General features: G+C 40.8%; 2 non-coding genes across 2 annotated transcripts; both read right to left on the minus strand.

The window, feature by feature from the left end:
* Positions 1–686: 686 nt before the first annotated feature.
* Positions 687–793, minus strand: LOC112774287 (small nucleolar RNA R71). Its single transcript, XR_003188782.1, has one exon. It is a non-coding gene; the product is annotated as a small nucleolar RNA R71 (small nucleolar RNA).
* Positions 794–4438: 3645 nt separating this feature from the next.
* Positions 4439–4546, minus strand: LOC112774107 (small nucleolar RNA R71). The gene has a single exon (XR_003188612.1). It is a non-coding gene; the product is annotated as a small nucleolar RNA R71 (small nucleolar RNA).
* Between the last annotated feature and the right edge of the window lie 10250 nt (positions 4547–14796).

Below are 14796 nucleotides of genomic sequence, written 5' to 3' on the forward strand. Positions count from 1 at the left end.
CAATAACTGTTTGATATATTGCATCACCCATAACTAACAGTAATTCTGACAAAAATACTTTCTGCACCTATCTTTTTTTGCTTGCACTTGATGGTTGTATGACAGGGAGAAGAAGCGGGACTTCAACTTCCTTCGATTCTGAACCTGAGAGGACCTTCCTTAGATTAAGGAGGGAGGCAAGAGGAAAGAAAGTGGTTGGTGCTGAGGAAGAAGAGGAATTCTTTGAACCACACATGGAAGACAACATGGAAAACCATCATGAAGAAGAGGATCACAACCATGGGAGAGGAAGTAGAGCAAATCATGCTGGGGAGGATAGAATGGTTTTGGGCTCTTACATCAATCCAAACCCAAGCAATTGTGGAAGTAGCATCCAAAAGCCAATAATCCATGCCAACAACTTTGAACTTAAACCACAGCTCATCACCCTTGTTCAGAACAACTGTTCGTTTGGAGGAGGTGTTCAAGAAGACCCCAATCAACATTTGACCACCTTCCTGAGAATATGTGACACAGTGAAGTATAATGGTGTTCATCCTGACACCTATAGACTACTCTTGTTTCCATTCTCACTTAGGGACAAAGCAGCCAAGTGGCTGGAATCTTTCCCAAGGGAAAGCTTGACAACTTGGGAATACGTGGTGAACAAATTCTTAGCAAGATTTTACCCTCCTCAACGAATCAATAGGCTGAGAGCTGAGGTCCAAACTTTCAGGCAACAAGATGGTGAGACTCTATATGAAGCATGGGAGAGGTTTAAAGACCTAACAAGGAGGTGCCCACCAGATATGTTCAACGAATGGGTGCAGTTGCACATTTTTTATGAAGGGCTCTCTTATGAGTCAAAGAAGGCCATAGACCATTCATCCGGAGGATCTTTGAACAAGAAGAAGACTATTGAGGAAGCCATAGATGTTATTGAAACAGTAGCAGAAAACGACTACTTCTATGCTTCCGAAAGAGGGAACACAAGAGGAGTAATGGAGCTAAACAATGTAGATGCTCTGTTGGCCCAAAACAAGCTCATTACCCAGCAGCTGGCTAACCTCACCAAGAAGATGGAGAGGAACCAAGTAGCAGCAATCTCAACTTCATCAACAACCCAAGAAGGAGTGAATGAAGAAGCAGAGGGTAGTCAGGAGCAAGCCAATTACATTGGGAATTCACCAAGGAAAAACTATGATCCATACTCCAAGACCTACAACCCTGGGTGGAAAAACCACCCAAACTTTGGGTGGGGAAGTGAGCAAGATCAAAACCAAGACCAGAGACGTTACAACTCCAACAACAATGCAGCTCACCAGCAATTCACACAGAGGACATCTCAACACCCCCACAACAACACTTATCCACACGCCTACCAAAACCAAAACAGCACATCTGCTCCGAATCACCCATCAATTGATGACAAGCTCTCTAAGATCGAAACCTTAATTGAAGGAGTATGCAAAGACATTCGAAACAGTAAAGCATTCAGAGAGGAAGTGCAGTCAAACATGCAGAATCAAAATACTGCCATCAAGAAACTGGAGACACAAATCAGCTATCTATTTAAGCAGCTTCCTAACCACAACCTTTGCTATGATGCCAATTCAAGCAAAAGGGAGGAGTGTCCAGCTATCACACTTAGGAGTGGGAAGGAACTGAAGGAACTGCCCCAAAAACCACAAGAAGAAAGCTCAAATGAAAAGGGAAAAGAGCAAGATGGAGTTCAACCTCCCATGCCAAGTCCGCAGAAAGAAAAAGGGATGCCACAACTGAACATCTCAAGAGCTCCATATCCCCAGCTATTGAAGAAAAAGGAAGATGATAACCAGTTCTTGAGATTTTTGGAATTCTTCAAGAAACTACAAATCAACATACCCTTTGCTGAAGCCATAGAACAAATGCCACTCTATGCCAAGTTTTTGAAGGAGCTAATGACTAAGAAGAGAAGCTGGAAGAACAATGAGACTGTGATACTAACTGAAGAGTGTAGTGCTATCATTCAGCATAAACTACCCCAGAAACTGAAGGATCCTGGGAGTTTTCAGATCCCTTGTATTATAGGAGAAATCACAGTAGAGAAGGCTCTTTGTGACTTAGGGGCCAGCATCAATTTGATGTCAGTAGCTATGATGAGAAAGATGAAAATTGAGGAGGCTAAACCAACAAAAATGGCCCTACAACTGGCAGACCGATCGTTCAAATTCCCTCACGGGATAGTAAAGGATTTGCTGGTAAAAGTGGGAGATTTCATATTTCCAGCAGATTTTGTGGTGCTGGACATGCGGGAGGACGCCAAGACCTCCATCATCTTAGGAAGGCCATTGATAAACCACTATTTTATGGTTTATATTGTGTTTAATTGTGTGGTTTTGTCATGATCCTTGCCCAATTTAGCATGCATTTAGATTTCCTTCCTAAATTCAGTACATGTTTGAAAATTGCTTCCTAGAGACTTTAATTATTTACTTTTAATTCTCCTTTATTCCATTCGATGCCGTGATCTGTGTGTCAAGTGTTTCAGGCCTTATAGAGCATGAATGAGATGGAGATTGGAGAGGAAGCTAGCAAAAATGGAAGGAACACAAGAATTTGAGGAGATAACCAGCGAAAAGTGACGCGGTCGCATGGCTCATGCGACCGCGCGAAGGAACGCAAATCGCAGCAACGCGGCCGCATGGCTTGCGCGGCCGCGCGGATTGGAAAGCGCAAGCGACGCGGTAGCGTGGACGACGCGAACGCGTGGAGAGGAAAAGCGCAAGCGACGCGTCCACATGGATGACACGATCGCGTGACATGTGCGATCTGCATAATCTGCAGAAATTCGATGGGGGCGATTTTGGACCTTATTTCGGCCCAGTTTTCGGCCCAGAACAGCAGACTAGAGTCAGAGAATATGCAGAAATAACACACACATTCATTCTGTAGTTTTAGATCTAGTTTTTTTCACTCTCTTAGGTTTTTCTCTCTAGTTTTTAGGATTTTAATTTTTAATTGATCTTAGCATTGGAACATTGAGAAGAGTTATTTCCTCATCAAGACTTCATCACTCTAGTTTGTTCTCTTAACTTGGTTTTATTCTTCCATGTTCTTTGTTATGTTCAATTTTGTCATTCAGATACTTTTATGATTAATTAATGCAAGGATTATTTCTCTTTAATTCAATTTCAATTCCAATAATTATGTCTTCTTTTAATTCCCTTTCATGTGCCATGGATTCTTTATTTACAATGCGTGAGTAGTTTCATTACTTGATAGGGAGTTGATTAAAAGGAATTCTTGAGTTGGAAAGATTGAAGGAGAAATTTATAGTTGGGTTAAATGTTAGATTGCTATCCTGTCACCAACGCCAATCCCTTTGAACTAAGTGGGTTGTAACTCGTGAATAGATCTGGCAGTCCAACTTGTTTGACTTTCCCTTACCTAGTAAAGGATAACCAAACAGAGTAACCGTTAATTATAAATCAATCTTAAAAATCACTCCATCAATGATAGAGATTCTAACTAATCAATTCCCAGTCAAGGCTTTTATTTATATTATTTAAAATTCCTCAATTTAAATTCCAATTTACTTAGCTCAACTTCTTGGAACATCTGATTAATAAAACAGCACACTTTTCTGCAACTCGTTGGGAGACGACCTGGGACTTAAAACTCCCAGTAATTTTAATTTAAACTCTCTGTGACATATTTCTAAATTGATAGGCAGATTTTCGGTGAGTTAAGAACTATACTTGCAACGTAACCATTTTAATAAATTTTTAATTCACCAACTTCAGCTCCCCAACAAATTTTGACGCCGTTACCGGGGAGTTGCAATAGAGTGCTAATTTTATTAATTAGAATTTATTTTTTTGCATTTTATTTAATTTTGCTACTATGAGCTGCATGTTTCTTCCGTCAAATGACGCGTTCACTTCCTGATCCGCGCTTGCTAATATTCGATCCTGAAATTGAAAGAACAATTTCACGAATAAGGCGAGAACACCGTAGGTTAGCCCGCTCTGAGGGCGGATCTGAAAGTGAATTTGAGGAAGAAACCAGCCCTCGTTCTACTGATTCGGTTGTTCTACGCACAGAAAACATGGCAGCTAGAAGAGTTACCATTCAAGAGGAAGGAGCCCCTGATTTTACAATGCAACCGTTTCAAGCGCCTCATCCAGCGGTAGCTACAGATTTTGAAATAAATACCGCACTATTAAATTTGATGCCCAAGTTTCATGGCCTACCTGCTCAAGAGCCTATCAAGCACTTGAGAGATTTCCAGGCAGCCTGTTCTACTGTCAGGCGTGATGGCACTGATGAAACTTCAATTCTGCTGAAAGCTTTTCCATATTCTCTTGAGGGAAAAGCAAGAGAGTGGTACTATACTCAACCTCTAGCAAATGTATCCAACTGGGATACACTCAGAAAGGAGTTTCTGGAGAAATTCTTTCCATCTGAAGTTACTGAAAAACTGAGGAAGGATATCTCTACAATTGTTCAGGATGACAATGAGACTCTCTTTGAATACTGGGAGCGCTTCAATAATCTTCTGGAAGCATGCCCCCACCACATGATTGACAAGATCGTGCTACTCAGCTATATCACACAAGGTATGAGACCCCAAGACAAGACCACATTGGAAAGTGCCAGCAATGGGTCTATGAAGAAGTACAAGACCACTAATGAAGCTTGGCAATTGATCAGTGATCTAGCTGAATCTACTCGGAACCACAGACAGAAGCAAGGTCGTTCAAAAGCCATTGCAGAAGTATCTTCTGGCATAGAGACTGCTGCTCTAAATCGAAGCATCTGTGAGATGACCAACCTGCTGAAGCAAATGCAGTTGAATTAACAAGCTCAGCAAACTCAACCGCAGCAAAACCAACAACTAGTTCCACAACAAATTTGCGAAATTTGTGCTGATTACAGCCATTACACTGATGAATGCCCACAGCTCCAACAAGAAGACAACATGGTGGTATTCACTCACAACTTCTATGACCGCCCCAACCAAGGGTACAATCAAAGTGGAAATAATAACCATGGATGGTAGGACAATTCAAACCAAAATTGGAGGGACAATAATAATAGGGGAGGCAGAGATAACCAGGGAAATCAGAGGTGGAATAATAACAACAACAGGCAGCAAAATCAACCTTACCGAGCACCTCACCTGAGGCAAAACCAAGGACCACCGAACAATCAGCAGCAAACCTCTCAGTTTACTCATTCTTCTGTATCTTCTAATGAAGATTTATTACAAGCTTTTGAGAAAAGACAACTGGCCATGGAAAATACCATCGTGAACAATATTAACGCCAGTCTGAATGGTTTCACCTCTACTCTACAAGCTTTATTGACACAACTTGGTTCAGCACAAAATTCCAGTAACCAACCTTCAAGCACCACTGGAATCCCCTCTCAACCATTACCCAATCCGAAGGGAGGCATTAATGCCATCACCCTGAGGTCCGGAACCACACTGCAGGAGAGGAATCAGGAGGAACCAAGCTCACCAGAATACGCCTCAGCTGAAGAGGTGGTGGAAATCGAAGATGTTGAAGAGGAAGAGGATATACAGGACATGGCTGAAGGAGAGATAGCTCAACCACAGGAAGAAGCACCAAAAGGCACAGGCACCACAGAAAATACTACTCCCATTCCATTTCCACAACTCGCAAGGAAGCCCAGGAAGCAGCTGGAACCTGATCCTAAAATGGTAGAAATATTCAAAAAGGTTGAGGTAACTGTTCTCCTTTTTGATGTTATTCAGCAGGTACCTAAATATGCAAATTTTCTAAAAGACTTATGTATCCATAAAGACAAAATTAATGAATTAGAAACTATTCCTTTAGGTAGTTCTATATCTGCTTTAATGGGAGGATTACCTGAAAAATGTAGTGATCCAGGTCCTTGCATAGTTAGTTGTACTATTGGTGGTGTAGTAATTTATGATTGCATGTGTGATTTAGGAGCATGTGTCAGTATAATGCCTTTGTCTATATATGATGTTTTAAGGCTCCCTCCCTTAAAAAGGTCGGCAGCTCGTTTTGTGTTAGCAGATAAAAGCATTATCACAGTGGCTGGAGTTGCTGAAGATGTTTTGGTGAACATTAAAGGGCTCACATTTCCCACTGATTTTTACATCTTGGAGATGCCCCATAATGATTCAGATAAGCCATCATCAATCCTACTTGGAAGACCATTCCTGAAGACATCAAAATTCAAATTGGATGCTTTTTCAGGAACATACTCCTTTGAAATAGATGGCCGCATAGTGATCTTCAATCTGAATGGAATCATTGACAACCCCCCAGAAGATCGTTCTATCTTCCAGTGTGATGTCATAGACGAGAGTGTGGCTGAAGTTCAAAAAGAAGAGTTTGAAGAGAGGCACACTGGACGAGATCCAAGTGTGGGGACCCTCTTAACTGACAATGAGGACACTTCGCCATTTTCGCAAGCCCCAGATAATCCAGAGCCTACCCATGATCAAAAGTTAGAATTGAAACCTCTCCCTCCACATCTCAAATATGCTTACCTTGAGGATGAGCAGAAGCTTCCGGTTATTATTGCAAGAGAACTGACTTTTCAACAAGAAGAGCAGTTACTTGATGTGCTGAGGAAGCATAAGAAAGCAATTGGGTGGAGTTTGGCAGACATAGTGGGAATCAACCCTCAAGTATGCGAGCACAGAATATTTTTGGAAGATGGAGCAAGACCTGTCCGTCAACCACAAAGAAGATTGAATCCCACCATCTTGGAAGTTGTCAAAAAGGAAGTGACCAGACTATTGGAAGCAGGTATCATATATCCCATTTCAGACAGTGAATGGGTAAGCCCAGTACAAGTTGTGCCCAAGAAGTCCGGAGTCACTACTATGAAGAATGAGCATGGAGAGCTCATAGCAACTAGAGTTCAGAATTCTTGGAGAGTCTGCATTGATTACAGGCGTCTCAACCAAGCTACCCGTAAGGATCACTACCCACTTCCATTCATTGATCAAATGCTGGATCGCCTGTGAGGTAAATCACATTATTGCTTTTTAGATGGTTACACAGGTTATTTCCAGATTCATATAGCTCCTGAGGATCAGGAAAAGACTACTTTTACATGTCTTTTTGGGACCTATGCTTATAAGAGAATGCCTTTTGGCTTGTGCAATGCACCAGCTACTTTCCAAAGGTGCATGATGAGTCTTTTCTCTGATCTTATTGAGTATTGTATGGAAGTTTTTATGGACGATTTTAGCGTTTATGGTGATTCTTTCAACCTTTGCTTAGATGGATTATCTAGAGTATTAGATAGATGTATTAATACAAACCTTGTATTGAATTTCGAAAAATGCCACTTTATGGTAAAGCAAGGGATTGTATTAGGACATGTGGTATCTAATAATGGCATTTCTGTAGACACAGCAAAAGTGAATATTATTTCTAGTTTACCTTACCCCTCTTCTGTGAGGGAAGTTCGTTCGTTCCTTGGCCATGCAGGTTTCTACAGGAGATTTATTAAAGACTTTAGTAAGGTGGCACTTCCCTTATCCAGATTACTGCAGAAGGACATTGAGTTCGAGTTCAGTGAAGATTGCAAACAAGCATTTGATAAGCTGAAGACTGCTCTAAATCAATCCCCAATTGTGAGAGGACCCGACTGGAGCCAGCCGTTTGAAATCATGTGCGACGCTTCCAACCATGCGGTAGGGGCAGCGCTGGCTCAGCGTGAAGGTAAGGACCTTTTTGTTATTGCCTATGCGTCTAAGACTTTAGACACTGCCCAGTCCAATTATACTACTACTGAGAAAGAGCTACTTGCTATTGTTTTCACTCTGGATAAATTCCGAGCTTATTTACTTGGTACTAGAGTAGTAGTGTATTCGGACCATGCAGCTCTAAAGTATTTATTAGCTAAAAAGGAATCCAAACCACGACTTATACGTTGGATACTACTGTTACAAGAATTTGATTTAGAAATAAAGGATAGGAGTGGTAACCAAAATTTAGTAGCGGACCACTTGAGTCGCCTTGAACATATTAAGGTTGATTCTACTCCTATAGATGATAATTTTCCTTTTGACAACCTACAAGCAGTATCTGAGGTAGTCCCTTGGTATGCACCTGTTGCTAATTATTTAGTTAGCCGCACATTTCCTCCACATTTCTCTAAACATCAAAGAGACAAGCTGAAAAGCGAGTCTAAATATTATATATGGGATGACCCATACTTATGGAGATGTGGCGCTGACCAGATAATTAGACGTTGTGTACCTCAATCAGAATCCCAGTCCATTTTAGAGGCCTGTCACTCATCTGAGGGTGGAGGACACTTTGGCCCTCAAAGAACAGCTAGAAAGATCCTAGACTGTGGATTCTGGTGGCCTACTCTTTTTAGAGATGCTGCTGAGTTTTGTAAATCCTGTCACCCATGCCAGAAATTTGGTAACATATCCAAGAGGGATGAGATGCCTCAACAATATATGCTTTTCTGTGAAATCTTTGATGTCTGGGGCATTGACTTCATGGGTCCATTTCCAAATTCTAGTGGATATTTTTATATTTTGTTAGCTGTAGATTATGTTTCCAAATGGGTGGAAGCAATTCCTACCCGCACTGATGATGCTAACACTGTTGTTTCCTTTGTGAGAAACCATATTATATGCCGCTTTGGATCACCACGAGCGATCGAGAGCGATCAAGGCACCCATTTTTGTAACAGGAGACTAACAGGATTAATGAAGAAGCATGGGATAATCCATAAAGTTGCAACAGCTTACCATCCCTAAATTAATGGGCAAGCCGAGGTGTCAAACAGAGAAATTAAACGTATCCTGCAGAAGATAGTAAAGCCTCATAGAAAAGACTGGAGCACCCGACTACAAGATGCATTGTGGGCATACAGAATAGCATACAAGACACCCATTGGGATGAGTCCCTTTCGCTTAGTTTATGGAAAAGCTTGCCATCTTCCAGTTGAAATCGAACACAGAGCCTTCTGGGCAGTTAAAGAGTGCAACATGGAAATTGAGAAAGCCGGAACTGAAAGAAAGTTGCAACTACAGGAACTGGAGAACCTTCGCCTAGAAGCTTATGAGAACTCCAGAATATACAAGGAAAAGATGAAAGCTGTGCATGATCAAAACATCAAGAAGAGAGAGTTCCAACCTGGAGATTTTGTTCTCCTTTACAAATCTCGACTGAGGCTCATGCCCGGTAAGTTGAGATCAAAATGGGAAGGTCCATACAGAATAGAGAAGGCTGAAACGTACGGAGTTTATCACCTAAGCCATCCTTCAAGTTCTGAACTTATTAAGGTTAATGGACACCACCTAAAGCTGTACCATGGTGAGAAGGTGTAGAAAAATAAGGAGCTTGAGATCTTCCACTTGGAAGATCCCCACATAGCAGCAGATTGAGCTAGTGGAGCGTCCAACTTACGGACGTAAAAGCAAAGTGCTTGGTGTGAGACAACCCACCGCGGTATGATCGTTCTTTTCTTTTAGTTTTTCTTCTCTAATAACTCTTCTCTTTATTAGTGCTTCCGTGCTCTTTCAATTACATGTCTTTATCTTTCCTAAAAAAAAAAAAATTTTTGCCGCGCGACGCGATCGCACCAGCGACGCGTCCGCGTGGCAGGAGGAGTAAAGAAAAATAAAAATGAACAGAAAGTTACGCAGGAGGAGCGCTGGAGTCGTGCCAATGGCACAAATTACTCCATGCGACCACATCGCTGACGCGATCGCGTCGCATGGAAATCATGGCCTCCGACGCGACCGCGTGACCTGCATTTTCGACGTAAAAGGGTGCACAATGCTATATTGTGCGGGAGTGGTGCTGGATTGGTGATGGAAGCACAATCCTTGTCACGCGACCACGTCGCCGACGCGGCCGCATCAATTATTTTCTGACGCACACTCACGCGATCGCATGACCCACGCGATCGCGTCACCCAATTTTGGCAATTGAAATGAATCGAACAAAGAGTTGTGCTGGAGCGAGGTTGCACTCGCGCCAGCAGCGCAACATAGGTAACGCGACCGCGGGACCGACGCGATCGCGTCCCCTTCCCTGACGTGCCCCCATGCGAACGCATGCCCCAGGCGGCCGCGTCGCATGCGCCGCACAGCTAAACCCCAATTGCCAAATTATCTTATCTTTCTTTCCTCCAAATCCTAATTTTTCTTCTCCCTCCTTCTTTCTTCTTTCCCCCTTCTCCTTTCTATCTCACTCTCTCTCTTTCTCCTCCATTAACAAGGTTTTACCTTCTTCTTCTTTCTTCTCTTTTCTATCATTCTTATTATATTATGTATATATTATTATTTTCTTTTTCTTTTCTTTTTATTTTCAAACTTTTATTTTCTTTCTTCTTCTTTTCCCTTTTTACATGGTGTTAGAAATTTTTTTGAGTCATTATCCCTCACTATATGCTTGTAACTTTTTACAAATTATTTGACAATTATTATTATTATTTTTTTAGGGGATTGCTTGCATGTTCAATTTCATACTTTTTACATCTTGTTTAACATGCATGCTATATGTTTGTGAAAAAGCTCATGTGGCATTATGCACTTCTCTATGTTCCTATACTATTCAATGCTTGCTTTTCACAACTTTCCCCTACTATTTTATTAATTGAATTCAATTGTCAATACAAACGTGATGGCTTGTTACAAAGTAATGCTTGGTTTAGGCTACTCATGCCCTTTGCCAGCATGCCAATAAACACCTTGCATTCACTTGTCTTTTTATGCACTAGCTATTTCCCATTGATGGCTTTTCATATGTACTCGAGAGCATATGTTAATGTCATCTACATTTTACTGTGCCTCATTCACCCTCTTTTCCATTTCCTTCTTTGCTGTATCTCTCTTTGCATTTAATTTTCTTTCTCTTCCCTTCTTTCAGGATGGCCACCAAGAAAGGAAAGGAGAAAGCAACTTCCAGACCACCAGCAAGAAGAGGAACTAAAAGGGCATTAGTGGCAGAGTCTTCTTCAACCACAGTCAAGCCCTCAACAAAATGAGTCAAGAGGATAATAAAGGTTGACGAAAAGGAGAAAGCCTTCCCAGCAAAGGACGCTGCGCGATTTTCCAATCGCTACTGTGAGCAAATGTTCCCCATCCTGGCAGAAAGGAACTATAACAATGAACACCTTCTTATCCTCGCGTCCAATATTGCCACCTTTGTTGAGCCGCAAATTGAGCGAAGACAATGGGGTTTCCTACAGAAACAGCCAAGGCAGGTCAATCTTTCTTGGGTAGTTGAGTCCTACTCCAACTTCTACATACCGACCCTGCAGTCTGTTTATGTCTGGCAGAAGCAAGTCCCCATCACAGAAGAAGCCATTCAGCAAGTTCTGAGTCTTCCCCCTATTCCTGCAGGAATGGACGCTTTTCAAGAAGCCATCCTTCAGCGCCAGAGATACCAATTTGACTGGGACTCCGTTCTTAGAGTCATCGATTTACCTAGCAGCCGTTGGATCTACGGATACCACCGTTCCCGCCCTAAGGGAATCTTGGCTTCCGCACTTACCTTGGAGGCTCGCGTATGGGCACAGATCATGTCCCATTACGTCTTTCCAAGCACTCATGAGTCCTTCTTCACTGCTGACATGGCTGTTCTACTATGGTGCATCCTTACAGACCAACCTCTGCATCTCTCAAGACACATCCGGAATGCTATGGAGCATGTACAAATCGCGGGCAACCTACCTTTTCTCGCCCTGGTCTCAGATCTTGTCTCAGCAGCCGGAGTCTCCTACAGAGCTGGGGACACTAAAGCCATGCTTCCACAAGATGATCAATATGTCCCTCATGGGAAATACCTCAGACTTTCAGCAGCCACTACAAGCCAGCCTACTGAGCTAGTTGAAGATATTCCTTCTTCAACACCACAAGCATCTACAACCGAGAAATTGCTCCAGCAGATACTTGAAAAGTTGGATCGGCATGAACTGAAAGCTAAGATGAGAGAGCGCCGTAACAAGCGCCGATTCACATACCTCAAGGAGCTGATCATGGGCAAATTCAAGGACTCAGACACTCCGGACTCCACTTCTTTTACCAGCACCGGGAGCCATGATGATCCCGACTGTGGAGATACTGCTACCAGCCCACCCCTGTTTCTGACAGATGGCACCGAGGACGGTGCAAAGCCTTAAGTGTGGGGAGGTCGGTCAGTACCTAACTTCCGGAGGTAAATTCTCTTCTCTGGCACCAATAATTAGGATATTGTAGTTAGATTTTCTTTCTTTTTAGAATAGAATAAATTGCATAAGTTAGAATAGTTGCATGCATGTTCTACTTGATTGAAAAGACAATAAGTTTCTTTTAAAAATCTATCTTTGGAACAAAATTTCACTAATTTTTCAAAATTTTTATGATAAATCTGCTTGAGTTGTATTTGGAACATGATATTTGAGCTAAAGAACACACAACCTGTGAAAGATTTGAGCCTTTATGTATGGTTACACTATTTAACCATAATCATTTTATTCTTGTGTGTTTACTTCTCTATGATTGTAATCTATATTTTGTTTTATCTTATATGTCCAGTATTTATTATATTTACATGCTTGCACATGATTGAGGCCATTATTTGTTTAAACTCACTTATCCAAATCAAGCCTACCCTTCTCAATTACCTTTGTTAACCACTTTGAGCCTTTAATTCCCATTTGTTCGATATTTTACCAAATTACTAACCTTAAGCTGAAAAACAATTGCATATCCCAAATTGAATCTTTGGTTAGCTTAAGATAGAATTGTGTGTACTAGTTAAGTATGGGAAATTGTGGAAACAAAAGTTGTTAAGGGAATATGTCATGAAAATTTAAAGAGAATTTGGATACCTACCCATGTGAAAATATAAGAATGAAAAATCTATGTACATTGATAAGCTTTATTTATTCAAAAAAAAAATCAATAAATAAGGGGAAAAAATTACCCCAATGTTAAATTCAGAATTCAAAGATCAATGCACATATGATAGAATTAAAATACAAAGTTGAAACATGAGTATGGGTTGAAAAAGGGAATTATGGGTAGCTAAGCATGAATTTAAAAGTATATAGAATATATGTATATTAGGTGAGAGCTTAGGTTAATTAAAGATTCAATTTATAAAGCTCACTTAGCCATATGTATATCCTTACCTGCACCTTGGCCCCATTACAACCCTGAAAAGACCTCATGATGTTTGCATTGGTATATTAACTGTTGTTGATTGGTTAAGAGAAAAACAAAAGTTAGAAAACATGACTAGAAAAGAATTGAGTGATTACCCTATACACTAGAGATTAGAGCGTACATACATTATCAGTGAGGGTTCAATGCTTAAAATTTCATGTTTCCTGCTTTCATAAGCTATCTTCTTGCACTTTTATCGGTTTTATTGTATAATGATAGAATTAGTGGAATTTGATTTGTAACTGTTTTGAAGGGCTTATTTACTTTTGATCAAGTGGACAATAATCATATAGTTGCATTTATTTATATACGTAGGATTGCATTGCATTTCATGAGTTTCTGCATGTTCATACTTATTTCCTTGTCTCCTTCAATTTAGCATGAGGACATGCTAATGTTTAAGTGTGGGGAGGTTGATAAACCACTATTTTATGGTTTATATTGTGTTTAATTGTGTGGTTTTGTCATGATCCTTGCCCACTTATTCATCAATTTAGCATGCATTTAGATTTCCTTCCTAAATTCAGTACATGTTTGAAAATTGCTTCCTAGAGACTTTAATTATTTACTTTTAATTCTCCTTTATTCCATTCGATGCCGTGATCTGTGTGTCAAGTGTTTCAGGCCTTATAGAGCATGAATGAGATGGAGATTGGAGAGGAAGCTAGCAAAAATAGAAGGAACACAAGAATTTGAGGAGATAACCAGCGAAAAGTGACGCGGTCGCATGGCTCACGCGACCGCGCGAAAAAACGCAAATCGCAGCGACGCGGCTGCATGGCTTGCGCGGCCGCGTGGATTGGAAAGCGCAAGCGACGCGGTAGCGTGGACGACGCGAACGCGTGGAGAGGAAAAAGCGCAAGCGACGCGTCCGCATGGATGACGCGATCGCGTGACATGTGCGATCTGCATAATCTGCAGAATTCGATGGGGGCAATTTTGGACCTTATTTCGGCCCAGTTTTCGGCCCGGAACAGCAGACTAGAGTCAGAGAATATGCAGAAACAACACACACATTCATTCAGTAGTTTTAGATCTAGTTTTTTTCACTCTCTTAGGTTTTTCTCTCTAGTTTTTAGGATTTTAATTTTCAATTGATCTTAGCATTGGAACATTGAGAAGAGTTATTTCCTCATCAAGACTTCATCACTCTAGTTTGTTCTCTTAACTTGGTTTTATTCTTCCATGTTCTTTGTTATGTTCAATTTTGTCATTCAGATACTTTTATGATTAATTAATGCAAGGATTATTTCTCTTTAATTCAATTTCAATTCCAATAATCATGTCTTCTTTTTATTCCCTTTCATGTGCCATGGATTCTTTATTTACAATGCGTGAGTAGTTTCATTACTTGATAGGGAGTTGATTAAAAGGAATTCTTGAGTTGGAAGGATTGAAGGAGAAATTTATAGTTGGGTTAAATGTTAGATTGCTATCCTGTCACCAACACCAATCCCTTTGAACTAAGTGGGTTGTAACTCGTGAATAGATTTGGCAGTCCAACTTATTTGACTTTCCCTTACCTAGTAAAGGATAACCAAACAGAGTAACCGTTAATTATAAATCAATCTTAAAAATCACTCCATCAATGATAGAGATTCTAACTAATCAATTCCCAGTCAAGGCTTTTATTTATATTATTT

Source organism: Arachis hypogaea, chromosome 18 (genome assembly GCF_003086295.3).
Source record: "Arachis hypogaea cultivar Tifrunner chromosome 18, arahy.Tifrunner.gnm2.J5K5, whole genome shotgun sequence".
NCBI classification, from domain to species: Eukaryota; Viridiplantae; Streptophyta; class Magnoliopsida; order Fabales; family Fabaceae; genus Arachis; species Arachis hypogaea.